This window comes from Vanellus vanellus (genome assembly GCF_965231255.1).
Source record: "Vanellus vanellus genome assembly, chromosome: 4".
NCBI lineage: Eukaryota > Metazoa > Chordata > Aves > Charadriiformes > Charadriidae > Vanellus > Vanellus vanellus.
The window spans coordinates 15318405-15342108 of NC_138909.1; the positions used below are offsets into that span (position 1 = coordinate 15318405).

At 42.8% G+C, this 23704-nt stretch overlaps 1 protein-coding gene across 2 annotated transcripts in view; it reads left to right on the forward strand.

Moving 5' to 3' along the window:
* Positions 1 to 9866: 9866 nt before the first annotated feature.
* The window catches only part of SMAD1 (SMAD family member 1), a 50173-nt gene continuing 36335 nt past the window's right edge, over positions 9867 to 23704 (forward strand). The window contains exon 1 of one of the 2 annotated variants that reach the window (XM_082482613.1): positions 9867 to 10453. The gene's annotated coding sequence lies outside the window, so the exon portion shown is untranslated. The remainder of the gene's footprint in view (positions 10454 to 23704) is intronic. The other variant, XM_082482614.1, reaches the window with a different exon arrangement.

The window sequence follows — 23704 nt, forward strand, 5'->3', positions numbered from 1 at the left end:
GATGGCTGGCGATTTCCCAGTGTAGACACACTACTGTTCTTTTTTCTGAACTATAGCCCTTGCCTGGAGTAGGTGGGAACACTACGCAGATTCTGCCCCACATGCTTCACATCAAAAAGACCTCACTTGTGTGTAGACTGAGAACTGAGCTACACTAGAGAAAACTTCCAGGATGATAGACAGCTCTGGAAAATCAAATCAGCTTTAAAGAGAAACACACAGCATTTAGCTGGCTCCGCACTGATAACAAGCATTTACAAGCACTAGATCATGACAACTGCACCATGCAGGAATAATTGACTGTTATAAATGGCACTGTAGTAAGGAGGAGACCAGTGATCTGTCTTTAACATGATTATACACCACAAATCAACGATAAGGCAGGCATTGCTTCTCTGATTCACTTTCGTCAAAGATGAATGACCATAAGGCAAAGAAAAACAAAAATCAAAACAAAGCACATAATATGTGGATGCTTCTCAGCCTAAAATAAATCTAGAAATTAATTCTTTTGTAGACTGATTGATACACCCGAACAATACAATCATAAAGAGAATGCAAGGTTTCTAAGTTCATTTTGGCCTTAGTGTTCACTCTGCAGCATCCTGCACGGCATAGCATGCAGGAGGTATTATACTGTGAGGGAGATAGGAGAGCAGAGTCCTGACCACATGCAATTACCAGAATCCTCATGAGCATGTTCCTCTTGAGCCAGTGGTGTCATTTCAGCGTCCTGGCTAAATTTCAGTTGGATTAGTTACATTCTGACTACTTAATTTCCCAAGAAGCATAGTTGTTATTGTCTTTAATTATTTGGAGATAAAAATGTGCATGGTTTTTTTTTGGAGCATGATAGTTACACATAAAATTCTACGTGCATACTGTGTATTGTAGGCAAAGAAAAAGATAGAGAGTTTGAACTGAGGAGCTTAAAATCAACTTAAGGATGAAACCACATTAGAACAGCATCTGGGGAAATGAGTTGAGGTAAAGGTTGGTAAGTGGGAGTGTGAATGGATGGGAAATGTGAATGTAAAGGGAAAGGAATGTGTCTGCAAAGCGATAGATTATATAATTTGCTTTATTTTGCATATGTCTTGCTAGAAAGTTCTCGTGATGTTTGCAGTCTTAAAGGAATTGAAATGTCTTGCTTTTGGTGCCCTAGTATTGTAAAGCTTTAAAATGGGATTTTTCAGAGAGAGGGCCTAGCAGGTTGTACCAGCATCATTGAAACCAAACAAGCCCCCTTTCTCCATTTATGTTGCCTCTCAAAATGCCATGTCCACAAGCAAAGACACGAATGATTTATTTAATTTATCACAAGGCATGACTGTAATTTTATTTCTCATCTGAAAAATGAGAAATATGGTTCCAGCGGTACAGTGCCGCTTTTACACGACAGACCAGGAATGTGCTTTGGGTACCTCAGGCATCTGGGAATCTAACCAAAATTTGGGACAGTGCCTTAGCAGTTTTGATGGCTGAATTCTAAATCCGAATCCTAAACTGTTTCTTACAGTATCTGTGTTTTCCCTAGAGTGTATCTCAGCTGAACACTGACCAAGCTTGACCTATTTTGTTCAAGATTTGATGAGATCACAGTGCAAGCCTGTCTAACTGCAGGCCATAAATTGCTGTAATCCTCCATCTGGTCGCTCTCTGACAAGTGTATGCTTTGCTTAACCAGGGTGATATAGTCTATCAGGGCTGTCTTCTAGCTGCTGAAGGCCTTAGGCTCATGAGCAGGGTGGGGGTAGTTGTAGGGTTCTCCAACCTGTAGGGTTCACGTGCTGTGTGACTGGACTTTGCAGAAGCTGGACCAACTGTGCATCGACTGTAAGGCCACTTTCAGATCGCAGGTTTTCAGCTAGAGTAAGGCAGCATTGCTGTCTCCTGCTATTTGCAGTTTTCTGGGGGCCTTCCGTGGTGATGTCCATACTAAACATTTGATCCTTGTCTATATAGATGATAGTTTTAAACATCCAGATAAGATGCTTTACACTGAAGACTACCTTATACCTAATTGTCTGAAGAGGCGAGTGCCTTAATTTTGCTTTTTTTTTCTCCCCCATTTTAAAGAGTCATTAACTGTGGTATGTAGAAAAATGTTTTCCTGAGTGTTGGTAGTAAGCCATATAGTCCTTTGTCTTCTCTCTGACACCTCCATCAACAGCAGAATCCCTGGATAAACATAGCATGTTTTGGTCCTTTAAACTGTATTATTAGTGGACTGAGGTCATCACTTGTAATTCCAGTTGCCCAGTACTTCCTACATTGAGACTATATTGATTTTATGTGTTTAGAACTTCATCAAACATTAATTTTCCTCAATGTGTGCTTCAGACAGAATATGGGTAGAAAATGTCAGCAGAACAGTTCAAGTATTTCTGAAAACAGGATAAAGAATAACGTATTGATTTGCCAGGGCTGAAAATATTAGAGAACTTTTTATTTTGAGAGGCTGTAGTGTTCCTGTCCACTCAGAATGAGAGATGAAATTTGACAGGGAAAGGAAAGATGAATTCTGTGTCAAGAGATGAGCTATAAGATGTAAGCCAGTCTCAGTTTTGCAACTAAATATTGCAAAAGCAGTTTTCATAGTGGCTAGCTGCAGCATGAACCTGGGGAGAAAACAAAATCACTCTCCATTACTTGACCACTATTTGTTCGGTTCACTGAATGAGCCAGGGGTCTTTAGGAATGAACATATATGAGCATGTAATTAAAGACAGGTACCAGGACACACCCAAACTGAATACTTAACTAAGATTATACCGGCAACACTAATTTTAAGCAGTCGCAACTTTTAACTGCTTAACTTTTTTTTTTTGCAATTTTTTACTTATAGTGAGCATTTACAGATGTGATTTGTGCAATAGTGTATGAAGTGTAGAGGGGATTGCTTTTAAAGCTGCTCAAACTTGTTTGTCAAAAAATTGGCTACTTTTGGTCACACAAGAAAATAGCGGAGTTTAAAATTGACCTAAATGCTCTCGTCATGTGGGCAACCTTTCCAGCACTTTGTGTGACTGCCAGGATGTTTGAAACCTACAAGGCCATTTCCTCCTGAAAGTGCAAATGGAAACTAATACAATACATATACATTTATTGTCAGGGCTGTCTGTTATTGCAAACTCACTAAGAACCCATTGTGGGATGACTAATTAAATACTGATTTATTTACTCTCCAGACTTCAGTTTCTTCCACACCTTAAGCAAAGAGCAAAGGAAAACTCCAGAATTAGAGAATACAGGAAAGAAAAACAACATGGGAACGCCAGCATATCCAGTGCCCAGGTATCGGCTTCTTTAAGCCAGCTAAACACAATTCTGCCATTTGAAGAGTCAGTAATTTTTGGTGGGATCCTTGCGATTCTTTGGCCTCTGTTAGTTCACAAACACCAGAAGGGCAACAGGTTTTTTGCTTTTTACCATATAATGCAGTGTCCGACGGCTGCCTTTCCTAATATGCGGTGATCGCAGCAGCTCACTGAATTCCTCAGTCCTATCACACTTTCTCCTAGTATTCTGTTACTCACCAGTGAGCCCTGCTCCTATGCTCAGTGTAGTTCTTCTACAACCCTGTTTGCAGCTGTGCTCAAAATGGAAGTATTTTTCCTCGGTTAAAAAAAAAAGCTTGCTAAGTCTACCACAGCTTCATAACCACTTTAAACTGGCTGAAGCCAGCAACACTATCAAAAAGATAAGTTTCACCCTTTCTCCCACCTCAGTCCTGCACCTGCACAAGATCAGCGTAAGGATTTGGACAACACCACAGTGAACCAGACCAGGGAACTGATCCAAATTGAAAATGAGCTTGGCCCCTGAAACATTTGTTTTCCCCAGCCAGATCAGTTCCCCAGGCCTGTTCAGTTCGCAGCTGCACCAACAACTGTTCCAGCACAAAGGGGATGGGTGGGTGACATGGGGTTCGTTGTGGAGGAGAAAGGGTGGGACTGTTTTACTACTGACTTCTGCAGCCAAGAGTGACACTGAGCTTGGGCAATGGAACTTAGGCTTACACCAGTTTAGAAAAATTGAAAAAAGATTTCCAAATTACTCCAGTACTGTTTATATGGGGAATAAAAATAAGATTTGGTGCCTTTTTCTTTTATGTTTTTAATCATTACATAAAATGGGCTGAGTATTTTGTCACAAAATACCAACAAAACGTGGAAGTAAAGGGATGCATTTCGATGCAATAGGTGTGATTTTGTTCGTCTTCCAATGGTGTAACATATTTGTCTCCTCTTTGGGTATAAAGGAGGAGATAGAGCCCTGTATCCAATTACCGTGGTTTGCCCAGCCTTCATCCATCACCACAATCCAGTCCTACCCCAAGGCTTCTTTAGCCCGTGGTGGCTAGTACAGCTGCCCGACGGTGGCACTCCCTAGCCCTGCGTAGCAAGCTGTGACACACAGCCACTTACAAGGCACCAGTCATTAGTGCACTGGTTGTACAGCCAGTGCAACCAAGTGACCAAGTCATAAGAGCTCCGGATTGCCAAACCACCTTTGATTTCTTTTCTCATAGAGTTATTAGCTTTAATTTTGTATCTGCCACCTGTCGGAATAAATTTTAATACATCATTCTCTGGTGGTTTTTGCAACAAGATGTAACTGGGACAAGGACTGTAAGAACTTGAAAACAGTGATTAAAATGGGAGATAAGATTAATCTTAGCGGTGTCTTCTAAGAAACCAGCAATAGAGGTAGGTTATTCCAGTTATGTAAATCTTTTTAAGCTGAGTGACTGAAGAGAAATTTAATTTTAAAAGAACCAATAATGTTTGGTTACATGGAGTCCATTATCTCTTACTGAGGTGATAGCCAGGAGAAAGTGAAACTACCTGCAAAAGTGTCTACGTGGACACAGGCAAGATCCAAAGGGAGAATTTCATTCTCTAGAAAGTACAATACTGGTGCAGTACAGTAGGCAGGAATACTGTGCTTCGTGGCAGTGTGTGATTAGCCATCAGAGCAGAGTGCAGCCTCCCTTCTTTACCAGCAATGTAATATTGCTGGAGCAAAGTCCTTACGTCAGAGTCTGTAGAGAAAACAACCAATAAAGGAGATAAGGGAGTGCCCTGCTCAGTACTTTGTTTTGGCCCAAACCTTTTAGATTCATAACTTTTAATAAGGATCTTGGCAGCTTTAGCTGGGTACATTAATCTTAGGAAAGTAATGAATTTTGGTCTGAATCCCATCATCTCAAGGATGGAAAAGATGAACGACTCCTCAATCTGATCAAAGACCTGTCTGGTATCTGCAGATAGATTTACAGCAGAAGCCTTATTTAATGTAACAGAGGGAAAAACATGTAATAACCTTGTAAAGTTATCAGTTCCACACTTATTCTATAGCAATCCCACTTAATTGTGGTGGGCCAGTTCAGGAAGAACTTTTAAGAGTGAAATGGGTTCTTTGTTCTTTTGCATTGAGAGTGAGTCAGGAAACTAAGGCAGGTCCCAAGTAGACATTTGACTCTACAGAGGCAAACTCATGAAGGGCTCGTTCTAGAAAAAGGCTGGACACGCCACAGCAGGAGTATAGAGAGCCCTCATGTCACAATTTCTGTCTTCAAGGCCTTTCACAATTTAGTCCCTCTTTGTTTGTGTGTAACCTACACAGTGCCAGCTCAAAGCTTCTCTTCACTGAGGGAAAATTGAACTTGGCACTCAAGGACAAGGTCAGATCAACTTCTGGCGTAAACCAGCTGACTTTGGCTTCCACTGGGGGATGCAGAAATCACTTCTGTGAGGATGGCACCGGAACAGTTCCCCCAAGCACCAGCCTCCTTAAGCAGCTCAAGGTACCACAACCCCAATAATTCTGCATCCCCACTAAAGTGCTGGTGATGGGCCCCTGTGCTCAGCCCCACTCGGTCAGCCTCGGGCAAGTGCTTGGGGCTGCTGGGGCTGCTGTGCTTCTGCTGCTGGGGAGCAGGGGAGCTGGAAGGGAGAGAGGTGGAGGGGAAGGAGAGCAGCCCCGACAGCCCCTTTACCCCAGCTGCCCACAGCTGCCAGCAGAGCGCTCGGCAGCACAGGTGGGCAGTAAAGAGGGTGGCCAGAAGGGCCCTCTTTAAAGGGGACAGGGTGTTGGGTGAGCAGCTCTGCTGCTGCTATCATTTTGCTGCCCCGTTCAGTCTGCCTCTGGAGGCCACAGTGCAGTCAGCCCATGCCACCATACCACTTCTGCTGTGGTGCAGGACTGACATATTCGAACTAGCTCAAACCCAAGTGCTTTTGTGGACAGTGGAAATCAGCTATGAACTCTGTGCTACTGTGGCTAGACACGTCCTTGTATCCAGATGGGTTTGGAAAACCATACACAGCTCTGCAGTTACGATCACCTCCTAAAAATACTCCTTACCTTCTCCCACATGCTGTCTTCTGCCTGAGGCATCTTTCCCAAACAGCCTCGTGTAGTTGCTAAACAGTCTGCATATCCTATTTTAATAATGCTGAGGTGGGAGGCTTGTTTAATACCTCACCTATTCAGAAAAGAAGCAGACAAGCCGGAAAGGATAGGGGTTGATAAATTTTACCAGCCAGCCCAGGAAAGAAGGAAATAATGAAATCAGGTATCCTTAGAAAGCTGTTATTCTTCTTGACAGAACTGTCTCTTCTCTCTCAAAATACTGTTGGTATTTTCCCACGCTAGGGCAACACTGTAATGGCTAAAAAGACAATGACTCCAGTGCTTTTAATGTAAATAACAAGTTATGTGTTTGATACATTTTAATTATCCGTGAAACTCTACTTTCTGGCAGAAACCTGGTGCATGTAAAGGTGAAGCAAAGTTACTGAGTCTCCAGAAGGCACTCTCGATCCCTGGAACCTCCTGAATGAGCCAGATGAAGCCTGGCTGAGGTTAACAAGAAATACTAAATCATAATCTGCATATAAAATCTGATTTTAGAGGAAGGTTGAAAGCTAATAGTAGTAGTAGAAGTATTAGTAGTAGTATTTCTTAAATATTTGTTACATAATAGTATAAAATACGCAGCATAATGAATGTCCTTTAGCACTCTGCCTTCTGATAAGCTGTTTCTGAGACATAGATTTTAAAGGTGATTAGGCAGGTGCTTGGTGAGATGTTAAAAAGTGTCTACAAGATTAAAGTTTCCTTTGAGAATCTTATTAGAAGTTTATCTGCGTACGTGCCCCAACTCCATTAAAATTCAGGTTCACAGGTCTTATGACTGATGGTGTCATTGGGTTGTACACCTAATCTGATGAAAAGTCAGGCTGTTTACAGAAGGGATGGTTCTTCTCTTTCTTCATTGCACCAGCCTCGCAGCCTCTTTTCCTTGCACCAGTCTGAACGATCACGTAGTTGCAGAGTAAAAAGAGGGGGGAAAAAATGTTCTCTGTAGCCTTCTGAGATAGCACAGTTACTCAGCACAATGCAGAGGAGGAACACTGTTGTAGAGGTAGCATCAAACTAGATAACCAGGTGTACATGCCTCTCTGCTCTCCTTTTTTCGGTTTCCTCATGGTATTCAGAAAAGCTGGGGAGATGCTAATGATGTTGAATTAGGGGATCTTAAAAGTAGCCAATAGAGTTAGAAGTGGTGAATGTACAAGTTAAGACACTGCTAAAACTACTCACACACAGAGTAATGGGTATGGACAGTTAGCTGTGAGTTGAACATCCTAAAGTGGACGGCAGACTTGAAGTTTTAACTCGGCTGCGTACCAGAACAGCCCGGCCAGGGAAACCTCCCGGCAGATTTGACCAGGGCGCACTGTTTCTGCTTGCCTTCTGGTCTTCTCACACAGCTGATCTGTCTGAAGCCAGTTCTAACCAGCTCTCTCCAGAGCAACTGTTCTGGTTATTAAACATCAGCAGAAGGCCATACTAGGCTGCTTTATAGCCCTTTTTAGGTAAAGAAGCATATTAATGTGATCCTCCCCAAGCCTCAATGTAAGTAGAAAATAATTTAATTCTCTCATGCCAAAGCGAACCAACCAGTCAACCCTAACAACAGCAAAAGCAGTAAAAACGTAGTTCTAACAAGACACCTGACAAACTGCAGTGCTTCCCTAATTATCTTCTTGTCATATCTGTTTAGTGTGAATCATGCACTGAATAGATACTCGAGCAATGAGGATCCAGCGGATGGAGCTTGCCGTCTGCCCCAGTCCTGCCAAGTCTGCTGAGCAGAACCGAGCAGAGCAGAGCAGAGCTCAGGCACACCTAAGGCCTTTTCCATGTATTTCTCTGTGTGAGACTGGATCACCGGCACTGCCAAGCTCTTGGGGCAGGTACTACTGCTGCATCCACCACTCTTGAGCCAGAACACTTGGCCCTGATTTGAGCATTACCACAGTACAAAAACCAGTAGCAGTCTCATGTTTCTTCTGTACCTTGCTTGCAAATATCTTCATTACATTGACAAAATTTAAAGACATTTTAGTTTGTCTTGAGATAAACTTTTACCAGCTATATCTGCAGCCCAGTGCTGGCGCTGTATCTGTGCGTGATTGCACGTAAAAAGATAAGTTTACTTGGTAACTGTAATTGCATGCGGTACAACCACGAAACACAAGTTAAAGCTGGTTACCAAAGTTCACTCATCTTGAGTCATTTAAGGTTCGAAATTAAGCAGTAAAATACTAATTTTATTCCAGGCTTCCCCCATCCATATTATGGCATCGTTCTGTTCCTCACTACGCTTCTGTTGTACCATGCCACCTAACAACGTGGTACAATTTACCTGTTTGCAATTTATGTAGTATTTATGTGACAAAGAAATGGGTGAATTTTAGATTCTGAAATTAGAAAGAAGTGCGGATAACCTCACAGCCCTAGAACTGGGTGGTTTTTAGTGCTGCTGTCATGCTCCTTCTGTGACCTTAGGCAAGCCATTCCAGTTCTGCACGTCTTCAGACTCGTAATGCAGCTGGGTGGGCAGGTGGGTAAGTCCAGCAGTACTGTTCATCTGGTAAAGCTCTTGGGGCCTTAACTTCTCTGGGCCTCGGTTTTGCTGGGGTTTAAAATGAGGTTAACACCATACCTAGAACTTCATATACACATGAAAATTTACTGGCATAGGTATAGAGATGTAATTACGGCAGTATAGGTGTATCATAATATTTTGCCATGTAGAAACATCTTGCACTTGTTGCTTCATATCTCCTTCCAGGAATGATGACCGGGTAAAAGCCAAAGTGCACGTTTAAAGAATCAGTTTCAGTTCAGTCCCACTTGCGCTGCGCTCATCCGCGTCCTGTAAAGATTCCTGTAAACACAGCAGGCAGGAGAGACGTACCGTTCCTCAAGTGGGCTGCAGGCTTTCAGCAAGATCCACTTTCGAGCAGCCGCTTGCAGATTCGCATAGAGTTCAAATTCATTTCAAGAGGGCCGTAGGGGTGAGACTTCATTACTCCATATCTGATTGCACAAGAAGCCTCATGCACTTTAATAGGTTTACTTGCATAAATTAGGAGTAACTGGAACAGCACCTATGGCCAGGATGAGGTCCGCATGCACAGCACCTGGGGATAAAGACTGCTCTGTTATTACTTCAGTATTAAGCCGAGACTGTCAGGCAGTGAATCACCTGCAAGCGAGAGGCAGGATGAAATCCAGTTCAATCAGAGCGTTACAGGAATTAATTTTTAACTGCAATTCTCACACTTATTTGCAGCTTTCCTTAAACCCCCGCCTGCCGGAGCACCCCAGCCGCACTCCCGCGGCTACACAACCCCCTTTTAAACCTCCCCCAGCGCCGGAGGCCGCCGACCAAACGTGGGGCTAAGACACCGTGACGGGAAGGGGGGGGGATGAGGAAGGCATAAAGCCCCCCCGAGCGCCTGGCCGCGCTTCCCTCCCTCCCTCCCCCCCGGGGCGGCGGCTGAGCCGGCGGCGGGTCGCAGCGCTCCTAGCGGGGCCGGCGGGGCGGCCGCAGCTCGAGGCGCGGCGGGGGACGGTAATTTGGAGAGGATCCCTTGCCGGGCCGGTGCGTGCGTGTGTGTGTGTGTGTGTGTGTGTGCGTGTGTCGGTGAGCGGCGCTGGCAGCGAGCGGGGCGAGCGGCGGCTGGGCGGCCCCGACTGCCTGACGCCAGCCAGACCAGATCAATCCAGGCGCGGAGGCCAGCGCGGGCGCGGAGCCCCCACACCGGCTGCGCCGGCACCCACCACCCCGCTCCCCCTTTCCCCCTTCCACCCCCTCACCGCCCGCCCGGCAGCCGGTAACAACTTCGCGTCCCTTCGCCTCTCCCCGCTGTCCTCCTCCCCCCCCCCGCCCGGGTGGTCGTCGGCCCCGGGGCAGGGTGCGGGGGGCGCCGGGCCGGGCAGTGGGGAGCGTCTCCTCCGCGCCGCGAAGGGAGCGGCGGCTCTGCTCTCCTCTCCTCTTCTTCTCCCCGGCATGATGGCGTCCCTCCGGCAGCCCGGGGGAGAGCCGGGGCCGTTTCCCCGCCGGCCGCTGCCGTCTCGAAGTTTGTGGGTAGGTGCCGCGTCGGGCCCGGCGGGAGGGAGGACCCGTGGCCGCCGGGAAGCCGCCCCTGCCGGGGCCGCGGGGCTGCGCCGCCGCCCGTCCCCGTCCCCATTGTGCGCCCCGCGGGGGGACGCGGCGGAGCCCCGGACGGACGGGGCAAGTGCCCGCCTTTGTTTTTGAAGGGGGAGAAGCCTTTCGCCCCCTACCTCGGCCGGTCCCTCTCCCTCTAATGTGGCGGGTTTCCCCCCCCCCCCCCCCCCCCTCCTTTCTTTCCGTAGCCCCCTTCCCCTCCTTTCCCCCTCCCGACCCCCCCGTTTTTAATGGCAAATCTCGGCGTAGAGGTCAAGGAAAGTTCACTTAATTTCCCCCCCCTCCCCCCCCCATTAGAAGGTTTGGATGCGTGAGATTTTTCCCCTCTTCAGCATAGTTTCTTCATATACGCGGGCTCTACAGCCAATAATCTTATCCTGAATATAGATCTTTAAAGCTTATTAAAATGTACTGGTGTGGAAATACTCAGTCATGCATTCAAAAGGATCTGGGCCAAATCCTGACTTTTTTTTTTTTTTTTTTTAATAAACTGAAGTCGGTGGGAGTTCTGACTGAGGAAGGGTTGCTGTGCTTGGTCTTTTGTTAGTAGATCAATCTGAAGAAGATCTGTGGTCTGACTTTACAGTTTGCTTTTACGGTATATTAATAATTAGAGCTTATTCTGAAAAATAATCTTTATTTTGGTGTATTTTAGGAAAAAATGGTACTCACTGCGTGTAAAAGAAGTAGCAGTTTTATTTGGGGAAGAAGTGTCGTTAGATCCAGGTGAGGAGGAGTAAAAGTAGACGTTTCAGATACAAGCAAATGGAAAAGATCATTGTGTGAAACATGTCAGTGTTTAATGGATGTCAGCGTTTAAAGGTACGGCATCTTGAAACTAACATGCTTAGGAAAAAGCTGTGTTTCAGACATGTCATAGCTGATAGTTCAAATCTCTTCTGCGCACGGAGGAGAAGTCAAAAAGAGAAAAAAACTTTGTTTATTTTTTTTCCCCAAATAGTTATTTGTATTTTTAAGCAGCATTCAATAATAAGACTAGAAACTGAAGCTAACCCAGCCCACAGAGACTGCTTTTCTTTGCTGGCTTGTGTGTCTGTAATTCTGCTAGTCTTCATGTGGCTGTCGGCACCTTGTCCTGTCAAACAATAGGAGCAAATCATGTGAGGCAACCTGAGGTATTAACATTGACTTATTTTTTTCTTTTACTTGTCAGTAATTACCCTGCTGAATTATGGGAGATGAGTTTGTTAGTTGCAACTGATTAATACTCATTTTATTTTTCCATTGAACCGGAGAGCAGTGCTATGAAGCTTTTCAGAGGTTCTCGTTGGATTTTGGAGCAAGTTTTGAGTGCTTGCTTCTTTGCTGTGACTGGAAGAGCATCAGTATGAAAATGGAAGATATCTAGCCCTTTTTCAAGTTCTTACTCTGGTCTTAGGGATGAAATCTTGCACTTTACTTCAGACTGTAAGTAGGTGCTTGAGATAAATTTTCCTTTATTTGGGTGATCCAGAAGCCTTCCACAGCTAACAGAGAGGATCAGTTCAAGGCATGATCAGGTTACCCTAAGGGTAGGGATTTGTCCTTGCTTTGGTTTTGACCCCATCAACCATTGGGTATGTAATCAAATATTTTTTTTCCTACTCTGTCTTGTTCAACTTGGCTTTTTGTGTACCATTGAAGATGTGATGATCCAATACATTTGAGAAAAGTGACTGAATAAACAGGTTGAGATCCTTCTGTTTCTGTATAAATATTAACTATCAAATCAAATGTTTGAATGCTGATGAGTTTAGTGTTTGCTTTTCCTCTGTGGTTTGAACACAGAGTAAAGAGTTGAACATAAAGAAAAGCAATACAGAGGTTAATAAAAATGCTACTTTTGTTTCTGAATCCTGGGAAATTATCCAGATTAAATCCTGAGTTTCTTTGCTTGGTATGAAGATTTAAATTTAAAAAATGAAGGGGTTGTGACTTTTTTTTTAACGAAGCATGAATGTACTGCATATTACATATAGCCAATGTTCTACTCTATGAAGCCCAAGTTGTGTGTGTAAAATAAAAGCTCATTTGAGTAGTCTTACAAGCCTAATGGAGGCATCATCTCAGCTTTATAAATAATGTAAGTTGTGTATAATGTGGAGCCCCCAGAGACTGCAGAGAAAGCATCATTACCAGCCTTTTCAACCTGCTGGAGATCTTAAATTGATTTACAGCACTGAACTGGTGCAAAATGATACATCAGGATGACACAGGGTCAACCTGTAAAAGTCTGTGATGTGAGCCCGTTAGTTCAGTCATCATAATTAAACCATATTATGAGGGCAGTGAAGCAAGTGTCTGTGACATGTCCCATTGTGCTTCAGATACGGGTGGTTTAAGAATCAAATAAAGAGAGCACTGTGTTTATTATTTAACTTATGCAAAGAGTAGTTGAAATTAAAGCTTGTGGCCCTGCGAAGAGCAAACGTTGAACCAATTTGGATTGACTCTTAACCTCTTTCTCGCAGTCATTAGCGACTGAAACAGATGAAGGTATGTGCAGCTTGGAGGTGTGTGTTTGGGGTGAGGGGGAAGTGGTTGTGAGTGAATCTCTCTGAATTTTATATATCCTTTCTCAAGCCTCAAAATCAGCTAGGCTCTACCTGCAGACTGTGCTATCAGGTATCAAAGGGACAAACAGGCAAACAGGCAAACAAGCTAATTGGGCTTTTTTTTTTTTTCCTAGTGTTTTAATCCTACTAAAGTTTGTAACTGTTGAAAAGTTCCTGCAGATTGGAGTTGTTGTATAAGACAGGGCATCTTAGTCAAATCTTGAACTATATGACCAAACTTATTTTAGAACACACACTGTAATTTTAAATATGGGTTGGCATAGGTCACTAGTTTTCTTCGTGAAGGCAACTGCAGCTTCAGATTCATGTTTCTGCGCTAAGTAGCTTAGAAAGTAGCAGGCTACAGATTTATTATATACTAAACATCTTGGGTCTTGCTGCTTCTGCTGATAAAATCACTATGAAGTGTTTCGGGAAAATCCTGCTAAAACTCCTTTTTCTTCTTTCTGCTATTCAGTGTGCTGCTTGGTGATTTGAGGGTTTTGCATGCATTAGCGGTTAAACCAACTCTTCATACCTGAATTAGTGTGAACTCTGCACTGCATCTCCTGAGCTTCTCCTGGCCAAGAAAGAAACAGCTCTTATTTTTAGTCACAAAGGTAACTAAAAAAAATAATTTTGAGGGATACAAGAAGCAGAGAAAATGAATGGCCACTGGCGGTAAAAGAGCCATTAGTCTCCAGGTTCTGTTGCATCTCAACAGGATGTGCTTTAGCTAAGGTGCTCTCAGAGTGGCAAATAAAAGAATTAAAGCTTGCTTTTGGGTGCGGTGTCTTGTAAAATGTGGATATGGAGCTCTCTTCTGCTGTGTCAATGCAGATGAGTAAATGAAACTACGTTATTGAAGAGAGCGCCATAAAATCTGTGGAAAATGAAAATCAGATTTCACAAATTGCTTTATGGTTAATGAAGAGATTCTACTATTTTTTAAAAAAAATATTTTATTTTTTAATCTCTCGGTTAGGTTTTGATGACAAACTTCGCCCCGTTGTGCTTTCAGAGTGGGGAAAGGTCTGTTCTGCCCATAAAACCTTCACTTGTTTTCCTTTAGTAGTTGCAGATTAGTATTCTTTCAGTGGCCTTTCTTCTGTGTATAGCAGTGTCTCAAAAAATTGAATGCATGAAAGTCTTAATGAAGATGATATGCAGTTCCTAGAAGTTTACCTTTGAAGTTTACTGAACAGAAAGTTCAACTTTAAAACATAAACACCAAATTGGCAAGCATGGCTTGAAATACTGGTGACTTAAAGTCTCATCTACACAGGCTTCTTGCACTTCTCCAGATATTTTCCTTGAGCTATAATGGCGTAACTTTAGAACAGCATAGAGGATTTTTATGTTAGAACAGTGGATTTTGCTTTGGATGGGAAATAAGTTACTTTAAGTAGATACTTTTTAATTGATAGAGTTGTATCCCTGCAGGCTGTTGTATAACTAGTTCCATTAAGAACGTTTCTATTCTTCAAGATTGAAAACAACCAGAGAAAAAAGTTAGATTGGGCCTTTTGTGAAGGACTTTGCAGAGGGTGGATTGCGGGATGAGGAGAAGGACACTCTTGGCAGCTAATGGCTGCCACAAAGATCCCTATCCTCCTCCTCAGACAAATGGTAATTTGCATTACAGAAGCTTTTCGGGTTTGTGTGTATTGGGGGGGGGGGAGCGTCATTGTTTTTTAACAGGATAGAGAAGCCAAGCATTTCATAAAGTAAACAGGCTAATTTTAAGGAGTGTAAAGCATTTTCCAGAATGATCCCAGATCGTACAGGATGTCTCCTTGCTTCAGTTTTATGCCTCTGTGTGTTGGCTTTGGATGTGCCTCATAGTTGAATAGGAACAAAGACTGACCACGCTACTTCTAATTAGCCTGTGTGAGGTCAACTATTCAGTGCACATAAGGCTGAGCTCTGCTGAGTTGTGTAGATGGGTCCGTGTGTTTTTTTGGTTGGGTTTTTTTTGCATTTTGGGGAAGGAGGGAGGATGTGTATCAGGTACTGTGGCACTGGGATTGCTGTGGTGGAAGTGTTGCACAGCTGTGTGACCCCAGTGCTGCCCCCGGATAGCTGTACAGTGTGTGACACAGCTTCTGGGTTGAGCTGTCATTAAATTACGAAGGGTTTTCTACGAGTATGGATTCCTTTATTCAGTTGTACTCTTCTTGTGAGTGCTGTGTGTTGGGAGACTGTGTAAAAGCTGAGTTTAGATCAAGAGTCAAAGCTTTTTTCTCTTTGTTTGTTTGTTTGTTTTTCTCTCTCTAGACTTGTCAGTGCAGGGCACCTGACCAGTACAACTATTGTGGACACTTGCACAACTCAGTCTTTCTAACCTAGCTCTGGACTATATGTCACTTTTATTTCAGTATGGGGTATCCACTTGGGAGACTGATATCAGCACAGATGTCACTACTCTTTCTCATTTTGTTTTTCCCCCACCCGTTCCCTAGCATGCACAGGCGAAGTCTGGAGTACAAGGAGGAAAACAAATTATTTTTAAACATGCCTTTATATAAGTCATTATATTTAGGCACTGTTCAAAGCAGTATCATCCAAAGGCAACTATTACGTTGCCTTGGCATGTAAGCAAATCATTAATGTGGTTTACCAGTGATTTCTGAAGCATTATTTCATATTTCTGTGCTTATAAAGGGAACGTTCTTCCCAACATGGCATTAGATGAGACTGTCTGAATAAGTCAGCATAGACAGTCTGAATTATAGCACTTAATGGTATTCAGAAGTATTTAACTTGCAAGTTTTTGTCATTAAAATGCCCATCCACATCAGAGTGATCTATCGACTATCAATCCAATATTGGGTAACTTGGAAATAAGATACCCATTAAAATTTTTTTACAATGCTAAAGTGATTATAGACAGAATCACGAGAGTTTTCACTGTCTCCTTGCTTCTGTCCCCAGCATGGTTGTAAGAATCACGTCTGCCCTCCAGCTTTGGCTGATGGACCTTCTTTCAGTACTCAGAACTATCATTACAGGGGAAGCTGAACATGTATCCCCTTAATAGGGATTTTGTGCATGAGTAGAAGTTGGATTTCGGGATTTACAGTATTACAGAGTTTCTCCTACAGAGGTTGCAAGACTGATGTACATATTTAAAAACTTGTCTAGGTCGATGACAGCAAAAAGCATGTGTGCACACAGAATTAACACTTGATGCTTATGTAGCAGGTCAAAAAGTATTTTATGAATTCAGAGAATCCTTTATGTTCAGATTGCTTGGGGCATGCAGTGACCACAGTTGATCATACTTTCGCTTGCTTTTCTTCCTCACTTAGTTCAATATTGGGAATTAGTACCTCATTCTTCTGTGTTTACACAAAAGACTGATTTACTGCCAATATTTTTCTTATTAATTGTTTCAGACTTCTGACTTCAAGCATTTTAAGGCATTGACAATAATGGCAGCATTCTGTCTGGCATCGTGTAAGGAAACCAGGGCATAAGACTCTTAAAGATATCTTAATCTTATTCTTATGCAGGTATATATGTAGGGTTACTCACACTTGACAGGTATGCTGTATGTGCACATATGAATGCCTAAATTAATTTAACTTTCAACAACAGTGAATGTTATTTGGATCAGATAAAGGTAGACTAAACCTATATATAGTTGAGAAGAGCCTGTAAATTTATCAAGGTGTGTGTCTAATAACTATTTATATATAAATACTTAAATGCTTAAAAGCATAAAATCAGTTTGGGTTAAAGATGAAGTAAGTAACTGGAGAATCATGTTGCAACAAATTGTGGCTTCCACTTAAATGTGTTTCTGAGGGTGAAAGGAGGAGGAAACATCTGCTGCTTGGTCAGATGCTGTTAATGAGTTGCTTATTTGACTTCATTCTATCAATATATTTCACCTTTGTATCTGTTAGGTTTCATTTGAATATTGACCTGGGAGGAATTATTGCAATATCTTTGCTGTCTTACATTTCTCTTACTAGTAAGTACTTTCATTCAGCTGACATGTTGAGGGACAAAATACGTGCCTTGTAACTAGCTGTATTTCCTGAGTCGGTGGAAAGAGGGCTCTCAAAAATCTTCTCCAAGACAAATTTGGAAGTGTGTGTGCAGGAGAGTGTGGAAGGTGGTGTGGAACTGACGTGTCCTGCTGTTTCACTTGAAGGTTTAATTCTCTGTGGTGTCTGTGCAAATTGTAAAGCTGAAGAATAGCAAAAGTGTATGGGTTGGTTTTTTTGGTTTTTTTTTTGTTTTTTTTTTTTTTAACTCTCTGTCCTTCTTTTCTTTCTAGCTCTCCCAAGATGTTGCAAAACAATCTCTGCTAGTGTTTTGGTAGGACAAAAACGTTGGCAGAACACATTTGCTCACTGTTGGCCAGTTGCCTTTTTTACAAGGGTTTCTGTGCTGTGTTGTATGAAACAAGAAAGATACTTTCAAGTTAGGCCAGTAGCACCTGCTTGGGAGTGTAGGTTCTGCTCACCAGTCCTGAAAAGTTACTAAAACTGCCTCATCAATAAAACACAGTTCTGTTTGATGAAAGGTCTTTCTCTTGATATCTAAATGCTCTGTTGTGAAGTGTAACGTATTTTTACCACTGTTGCGGTTTCCTGACTGAAATCTACTTTGGGGAAGGCAGTTTTGGTTTGGTTTTATTTTAACCTGGGGAAGACTTTGTCTCTTCAGGTTAGTACAATTACAAGTTGTCTGATGATTATTTTTTTTTTTTTTCTATTGACCTTACTCCATATATATTAAAATGAGTCAATCCATCTTGCCTTTGCAGATAGGCTGGGAGACAAACAGTATGTGAACATGACAAAGGTTAGTCAGGGTTGCTTAAGGTATCCAGTGCTATAGTGATGAGCATGTTATGGGAACCTCTGTGAATCAGCATCTTTCAGTAGCCCGCAAGTAGTGAATAAAGGGGTGGAAAAGTGGCTTCTTACTGGGGCTATATGTGAAGCAAGGTGACAGTGGTGAGGACAAACGACTTAAATTTATGGAGTGGAGCCATACATGAAGCCAAACTTAGAGGGTGCAAGCAGTGAAGGAATGATGAGTGAGGCAACCCCAGAAGACTTCTGGATGCTTTGAAAATATTCTAAAAGTTATGCAAAATTTGGAGAGGGATTATTTCTCATGATGTTTTTCTCTGCTTTGCCTTCTGATCTCCCTGGTTTGTATTTGAAATTCTTAAAAGAAGTACAGTAAGGTCACCAGACAACTTAAATAGGACTTGGTGAAGTGGTCAGAATCGGGAAAACAAAGTGATCTAATTGAGATTTTCATCATAATTCATGAGAGTCTAGTCTTTGTGAAATTCTGGACAAATCTTTTATCCTCTATTGAAATGTATGATTTTTGGTTAATATCACTGAATCCATTGAGTTTGACTTCCTGGTGAAAGTGCCATATTACTTTAAAAAGCAGTTCTCTCATAACTCTGCCTGTGCAAGGCAAATAGAGCTTAGTCCCTACCTCTATCTACTAGTACTTGATGTGATTTTGTATTGTGCCAAGGCAGGCAGAGTTCTATGCAGTTTTCCTGAACCAGTTGTTTTTCTGATGTGGACCAAATTCTTGTTTTTGAATGATTAGCAGGTTTTGCGAATTTCACAGAATCCCAGGGTGGTTGAGATTGGAAGGAACCTCTGGAGGCCGTCTTGTCCAGCCCCTGCTCACGCAGGGTTGCCTGGGTTGCCCAGGACCATGTCCAGATGGCTTATTTTTTTCCAATTTTAAGGCAACAGCATTGTTTTGTCACAGCAGCCATGAAAGTATATTTGAAATTTACCTAGACTTTCTCATAGACCTGACAACATGTACGTGATGGCTTCAGGGATTGTTAAATGCATAATGTGATTACACTGGTTTAATTTCAAATGTGTAGTCTTTCAGGAATCTCAAACACATCTGAAGTGTGTGCTTCCCTGCAGAGGGAGGGAAGAGAGAGATGAGGGAGACAGAGACTTAACTAATGTGGTTTTACTGAGGTCTCACCATGAATCTCTGGTGTTCAGGACCAGAGTTTCATCTCCCTTCACACAGCCTCTTGGTCTTTCCTCTTGTCTTCAGACACTTCTGCCTTTTTATTACTGAGGAGATAGATAGGCAGATAAACCAGACATTGTTTATATCTGTGTCCCTGTTCTGCTAATTACCTGATGAACGCAGTGATGAACTATACTATTTTGAAAAATGTGAATTTTGACCTTGCTGAATGTCTCGGAAAACCTGGCTTACATATAGGTTGCCATCTCGGCTATTACAGTTTCCTGTTTTGCATTTTTGCCTGCTGCTGGCTTTACACTCTGGCATACTTAATAACAGGCCCTTTATTATTCATGCCAGCTAGTGTCAGTGTTAAGTGCTTCCACTTGGATGTAGTAGCCAAAGGAAAAGTCTTTGTCTTTATTAACTTAAAAACTTAAGATAATGTAATTCTAGATTCTGTAATGTGTCGTATTAGATTTTGTCTGGAAAATATACTCAGCTTAAAAAAAATACTCTCAGCTTAAAACTCTGCAGTGTGTGGTATTTTTGGACAGATGGATGTGAAATCACTCTTTTTTTCTCCTGAAGTTTGCTGTCTAGTTACCTAGAGCAGAAGACAGTGGTAGCAGAGAGGGGTTGAAGTGCTTGCTAGAGTGTTTGGCTATTCAGAACCAGCTAGGGCAGAGCTCATTGCTCTGGGGACGAGACGTGGTTTTGCAAATTGACTGAAGTACTCCTGTCTGAGTGTGAGCTAATCCTTGTTCGGGATATCATTTAAAATTAGAGGAGTGGCAGCTCCACAAGATGGAGAGAACTCTTAACAGTCTGGCTCTTCTCAACCCCAGCCACAGATTTCGTAGCGTATGATGGCTGGGTGACTTTGATGCTCATCCTGCTCTAAGCTGATCCAGCTGTTCTGCAGAACATTGTTTGTTTTTGCCAGGTTAGGAGGGTGAATTGGCCGACAGGCTGTAAGCAAGGAGGAGATTATGTTGGAGTACTACAGCTGGCACAAGGGAGTAAAGGGAAACCTTTTCTCTTTGGGTGGGAGCAAGTTGTTTAAAGCTGCTCATCTGCTTGTGGACCTGTGACCTTGCTGGCCCAAGGCAGCTGTTGGAGGTAGCCAGTTATAAATGAGTACTGTAGTACTCCCAGATAAAGATTTCCTTAATATCCTTGCCAAGGAAAGGTCTAATTTACAGGGTTTTTTCCCAGATGCTTATGTTGGTGATTAGCATGGTGAGGTTAGACTGCCAACAGTTACGTCAGTCACAAAGCCCCGGTGTAGTTATATTGGCAGCAAAATGACATTGATTAATGATACAGCGTATTTTCTGGGGGGTGAGGGAGGATGGATGGGGAGGAACACTTAAACAAGCTTTTCTGGTCAAGTGCTGTTTTGCTGGTGTAAACTGCAAGCTATATTAAAATGTTTTTCTACTTTAATGCAACCGTATGAGCAGAGCATGTTCTGTGTGAGATAGGACAAATGTTTTTCCTCATGGGGAAAAGAATGTCCTCCAAGTTTAACCTCTTAACAGTAGAAACTTTCTTTTACTCTTTAGAGGATTAAATAACTTGAAACAGCTGGCAGACCACGTACTGTTAGCAGCATTATCAAGAAACTAGAGAAAAGCTAAATATTGAATCCATTTAAAACCCTTCTGTAAAAGCAGGCTGGTGTTACCAGAAGCCACTGCCAGTGAAGACAGGGCACCTGAAGATGATATGTGCTGTAAGCCAAGTCACTGCTTGTAGCTTTCCTGGGGTCTGCACCACTGCATAAGTAATTTTGAGATTTTTGGCTTTCCATCCACTTTTCTCAAAAGAAATTTAGAAAGTACTTGTTTTAATGGTATATGGTAAATGTGTTGAAAACCCCTTCCTTTTTCTTGTTACTGCTAGCTATTTAACATCTTCAAACATTGCATCTTTGCCATATATTTCTTAACTTCAAGGAATTAGACTATCTACAAATTTAAAATACATGCTTTAGGTATTTTCCCTAGTGGCAGTGCTGGAGCAAAGTTCTCGCTGAATTCCCTTGTAGCCTTCGGCTATGCCAAGGAACTATCCAGACCCTTGATAACCCAAGGTTTTTTTCCCTGGTTTGGCTACAGGCTTCTTTGAAATTTTGTTCTGTGCAGAAAACATTACCTAACATAACTGGCATAAACACGTCAGGGTTGTTTACTACAATTTACTGCATAACTGTTCCCTTTGCCCTTGTCCCCACTAGTTTATCAGCTATGATTCTTGTTCATGGTCAGACCCAGTGCATCTCCTGTGGTTTGTGAACTGGGAGCAGTTGAGAACTGGGAGCGCTGCTTTGGCTGGCATCTTGTATTTCTGAATATAGGCAGGTTTCCATCACACCTTTGCCTAGCCTCTTGCCTCCCCTGACTTGGGACACGAGGACTCTCAGTCTTCCAGGCCAGCCAGCAGTCAGGGTCATTTGAGCCTAAAGGCTTATCTCAGGAACTGGGGAGTACCAGTTTCAGTCCTGGAATTAAAGGCATCTAGATTGTCATCTTAAAGACAAGGAGCCTGAAATCTTTGTGTGCTCTTTTTGTACACTAGCTTTCAGCCTGGAAGTAAGTAGTCTTGGAAAGCTGCAAGTCCTGGAAGTTCATCCTTGCAGTCTCACTTCACGATGTATTAAGGACTTGGAGTCCTTCTGTCCTCTGTACTAGAACAGCTATGACTGTTTATTCAGTAGCAGGCAGCAGTGGAAAATTTGGGAAGCATTATGGCTGTTTTAGCTAGCCTGCTGTTGACCCTGCAGAGCATGTGGTGTTCAGGAAATACTGTCTTTTGGTGTCTCAGCTGTAAGGTTTGGAGTACTGCAACTTTGCAAAACCTGAATTTTGAAACTTAAAGCTGGTCTTGTTGGAAAATGATGGTGGAGTGAATAGTAAGTTGCCTTAATTTCATGTGCAGAATCATACAGGGTCTGTTAATAAAAAAAGCTCACAGATAAGGAGAGGGTACTGAGTAATTTTTTATGTGGCTTGATTGTTCTTCCAAAATCATAAAAAGCTTAGAGATAATGAAGGGATCAGATAGATAGATTACAGCCTTTTTTTTTGTGTTGTAAAACTTCCGTATTCCCGGTAAGCAATGTAGGAGGATATCTCCCACTTCCTTTCAAGCTATGTGGTTGCCAAGTGCTGTATGAACTATCAGTTCCTATCTGTGGGTTGAAGCCTTTGTACAAAACCCTCCAAAGCCTTGATCTCAGGAATATGAAAAAACATTTTGACATGAGATTCTGCAGATGTTCTGGCACAGTGCTGTGACTGCTGCTTTTGCCTCATCCTGCAATCTTTTGGATATGTCTCTGAATCCTTACATACAGGGGTGCCCTCATTTTTTGCTTTTAGAAGGTGGAAGGTGTGTTTGTGACTTCTGGGTCTGTGCTTGGCCATTCCCTGTCAGCAGTAGTTAGGAGGCACTTTTGTTGGCTGTGATGAGTGTGGTGGCACCAGCATGTGCTCCAGTCTCAGCCCTGGTGCCTTTGCCCTCTGGCCCCTTGCTGCAGCGGTCATTGGTTCTTGCTCAGGGCAAGCTGCCTCTGGCTGAGTGACTTACTGCCCTCTTCCTCCATGGTGTGGAGGTGCTCCTTGGTGTAACGGCATGTGCTCTCACAGAGCTGTCTCGGTGCCATCCTGCCAGCAAACGCTTTGTGCCGATGGTCACCCCTCTGGCTTTCTTTGTCAAATACTTGCCTCTCAATCAGTAGCCTTCAAGAGTTTTGTTCTCCACCTGTTAGCAGGAGAAGCTAAGGCTTGACGTGAGGAAGTGGCTTGCCCAAGGGAAATGGGAGCTGTGTCTCCTGAGCAGCAGCCCAGTGCCCTCCGTGACAGTACTCCTTCTGCTGACAAGGTTTTACAGGCTTAGGTATGGCAGGAAAAAATTGCACTGTAGCCAATTCATTTGCAATCAGTAGACTTCTTTGATTAAAATGCTTCCAAGAATGGAGCTTTTAGACTTCATTGGTGAACCAACTGTCGTCTGGAATGTTGTTGGCCTCCAACTGCAATAACATGCAATACCTGTTCCAAGTGTGACTGCCAGTTCAGGGGAAAGCTAGTGCTCCTGATGCCTGGTCTTCAGTTGAACCAAGAATTATTCCTTTAGTTCTGTAGAGTAATTATCTGGATGAAAACATCTGTAAAAGAAAGAGACCATGTAAACGCCTGCGTAGTTGTGTGTCAATAGTTTTTAATATTGGTGAAATTGTACCCTGTTCTAGGATCACATTGGGGTGTAGTTGAAGCAGTTCAAGTTTCTAAGCTCAGACTTGTACTTCACCTGCCAGTAAAGGCCTTAATCAACCTAGATCTATGCTTGCTGGTGTATTTTAAACACAAACCCAAAGTTTCCTTGACCTGGTCTCAGGAGGATCCCTGTAAATTTATATTTCCCTGTAAATTGTAATCTTTAGAGAGTCTCATTTTCTGAAGCTGAAGCTGAAGGGGCATCTCTAAACACTGTGATCTTGGCTCCTTCCATTTGTAAAGGACCTGGTGAGTTCAGGTGGCCTGACAAAGACCCATACTGCCAGGGAGTATCTGCTGCAATGTGGTAGTGCAGCTGCTGTCTGCTCACTGTCCTGGGGACC